Consider the following 3,640-nt stretch of genomic DNA (forward strand, 5'->3'; position numbering starts at 1 on the left):
ATGGGAACGATCATATTACGGCTGACGCTATCAGTACCGACTGCATTCGAGGCGATGGACAATATGCTCTTCTTAACATCACATTCAGTGAAAGTCTTGAAGGTAAAAGATAAAAAGTCTGGAGTTGATGGCGAAGAAAGAATACTAAGAGTACGCTCCTTATTGACACTATCAACTGTATCAGAAGTAGAGAAATGTTTATTAAGGAGTTCAATATCAATGTTGATAGAAGTCTTAGGGGATGATTTACCAACTCCAAGTGACTCAAGAAATTTCCAAGTCTTAGCGGTATCACCGTTCTCGACTGACTTATGGATGTGGCGACGTTGGGCATCTCTACACAATGTATTACAGCGATTTCGTGCTTTATGATACTTTATACGGTTAGCATCGGAATCATTAATTTTATAATTAAATTTTGCCGTGTTCTTCTTATGCATTAGAATTTTAATCTCCTCTGATAACCACGGAGCTGGCAAGTGCTTAAATTTAATTGGTCTTACCGGAGCATGCTTATCATAGAGCTGTGTAATCAGCGTGTTGAATATTTCGACCTTGCGATCAACGGAATCCACATCCATGATAGCCGCCCAATCTAAATGTCTGGCATCATCTCATAGAAGACTCTTATCAATCCCTCCAAAGTTACGCCGCAGAAGAATTCTCGCTTTCGATTTAGGAGGACGTATATTATAGGAGAGATAAATCAAATCGTGATAGGAAAATGCATCAGCAGGACATTGACCATGCTTATTGACGAAATCTGGAGAAGAAACTATAATTAAGTCAAGAAGAGAGGGAGTACAGCCGGGAGAATAATGTGTAGCAGCAAGGGGGAGTAGCGAAAGACTACAGGATTCTATCGTAGCCAGAAGATTCCTGGAACGATAATCATCTTTAAGTAAGCATGTATTAAAGTCTCCCATAATAATTGAATGGCTGTACGAGGGGATTACTTTTTCTAACAGGGTTTCAAAAGAGTGAAAGTAATTGGAAATAGATGGAGGGCAATAGAATACACCAAGAAGGATTTTAGTATGAGATAGGAGAACTTCCACCAGTAAGTGCTCAGCCGCATCAGGAAGAGGGGGTTGAGAAGACGAACTAACAACAGAGAAAGGAATATAGGATCGCAAGTAGATCGCAACTCCACCCCCTCCCCTGCCAACACGGTCATTACGAATTAGCCGAAAACCTGGTAAAGAGAAGGCTGATGAAGGTAAAGAAGTTTTAAGCCAAGATTCAGACACCAAGATAGCATGCAAATTCCGGGAATCAAAAGACGCAAGCATATCAGGAAAATGAGCCGGGATGCTTTGTGCATTAATGTGAACAACATTAAATGTTTTCAGACAATCTGAGAAATAAGAATCAAGGGAGACATTAAGAGGAAGGAAAGATGTACTGTGGAAACTATTGGAACTAGAAGACATAGACAGAAAAAGATCACTATTTAGACTATCAGACGACATAATCAAATAATAAATATTAATATAATAAATATAAACCTAATAAAATAAATTAAAATTTAATAATAAAAAAAAAAAATATATATTAAAAAAAAAAAATATATGTATATTATAATAACAACGACAACGTGTCTTTTAAAACTATATACGAACTAATTTTCCCAATCCGCCAGCTGTAAAATAAATAATGGAAAACAGCAGAAAAAAAACAATTACACAGAAAGTAACAAAAAAAAAAAAAAGAACAAAACAATAGTAACTCAATAAAACTAACGGATATAAAATATTTTCTGACCAGAGTTTATCTGTATATTAAAAGTACTTATGTGTATTATATTCATAAAAAAAATATTCATCAGCTATATTAGTACCCATAACACAAGCTACGCTTAACTTGGGGCTAGAGATGGCGATGTGTGTATTGTAGTAGATTTAACATTAGTCTAGTGGGAGGCTTCGGCCACCACTCTACCGACAAAGACGTACCGCTAAACGATTTAGCGTTCCGGTATGATGTCGCGTAGAAACCGATTAGCGTTATGGATTATATATAACTGCCATACTTCCTAACAGGTCAGCACGCTACCATCTTAGACTGCATCATCACTTACCACCAGGTAAGATTGTAGTTAAGGTATAACTTGTACTGTAATTAAAAACTAGCAGCTAAACTAATATCAGCTTATAATAGGTAAATAAAGGTGGCGCGGTACATTAAGGAACGCTTTAATTTAATCAATGCTAGAGATATTGTACGCCTCTGTGTTCTTATTACTCTGTGTGGAAACCAATTTTCCCGCCTGTGTGGTTTGTCTAACTTCGCAGTACTCACGTGGTACAATTTGATGGCAATTAAATTATTATGTTTCGTACCAGTAAAGGGAAGTCAATTACTCTGAACAATCCCAAACATTGGGTGGCGGCTGATAGGAAATTAGAGAGGTTTTTACGTTAATTTAATCTATAATGTCGCCAATTTGAACCTCTTAGATAAATTTTCCGCTATAATAAATTGAAGAGCCGTGTCTTTCAGGCGTTATAAGTTTGACGTGTGTGCGTCTGAAATTTCATGAAACTTCATGAAATTTCGCACCAAAATGGCGAATTCCAGCTTTTTTTCACAAATAATTTAAGATTGGTATCAAATAAAAGGGCTTGACTTGTAAAATAATGTACATGTGTGTACTTATATATCATTGCTATTATATTATGTTGGAAACGATGATTGTATTACACCTACTACCATATATTTATGGGCACATTTGGATGGCAATTCAATTATTGTGTTTCTTCACACCAATATTAAAGTAAAATCAATTATTTGGAACAATAGCGGCTTAAAGGAAAATTAAGATTTTTTTACTTTTATTAGTCAATAATGGTGCACATAGGTAATACACGAATAAATTAGAGAAATTTGCCAATTTTTAGCATTATTTCTGGATGAATTCGATTCCTATTTTAGCGAATCGTTATCATCGTTGTATCTTATTCATCGCACATACGGACATAGGTGCGACACGCGTTTCATACTAAGTAATAGTTTATACGACTTTATTTTTGTTATTGTTAGAAGTACGTATTTTTTTCCTTGGTTTTTTAATAAAAATAAAAAGAAATTTTTGGCAGCGGTGGGATTCGAACCCACGCCTCCGAAGAGACTGGTGCCTTAAACCAGCGCCTTAGACCGCTCGGCCACGCTACCATGTAGTGCAGACACCAAAAATAGTTAACAGTTCGTTTCTATTGCACAGCTACATAATAAGTAGGCCTAAAAATTTGCATATCGTACACAAATATCACCGTCTGACTTCTATTTTTGCCTACATAAAAAAAATCTATTGCCGTGTGTATGTTATCAACCTATTCATTTTTTTGGGCGGCTTAGGGAATACCGAAACTGATAGTCGATTAATTTATAAAACTAAATTTGAATCAATACATTATATTTAAAATGGCGGTCTATACGAAGTTCACCGGGTAATCTAGTTATAATTATAACTGAGAGGCCATGTAGATTTGTCTCTGAAGATTATCTCAGCGCCACCTACCGGGTTCAAATGTGCATCTTAAACATTCAGGCCCCACCAACCACCAATTTGTCATTATTATTGTCTATTCCACCGATATTGACATGTTGATTGACATTTTACTATTAGACCGTTAACAAC

The 3,640-nt window shown here is 35.9% G+C and overlaps 1 non-coding gene across 1 annotated transcript; it reads right to left on the bottom strand.

Moving 5' to 3' along the window:
* Window positions 1–3,092: 3,092 nt before the first annotated feature.
* On the bottom strand, window positions 3,093–3,174 carry Trnal-aag. The gene has a single exon. It is a non-coding gene; the product is annotated as a tRNA-Leu (tRNA).
* Window positions 3,175–3,640: the final 466 nt, after the last annotated feature.

The sequence above is a fragment of the Pararge aegeria genome, chromosome 7 (genome assembly GCF_905163445.1).
Source record: "Pararge aegeria chromosome 7, ilParAegt1.1, whole genome shotgun sequence".
NCBI lineage: Eukaryota > Metazoa > Arthropoda > Insecta > Lepidoptera > Nymphalidae > Pararge > Pararge aegeria.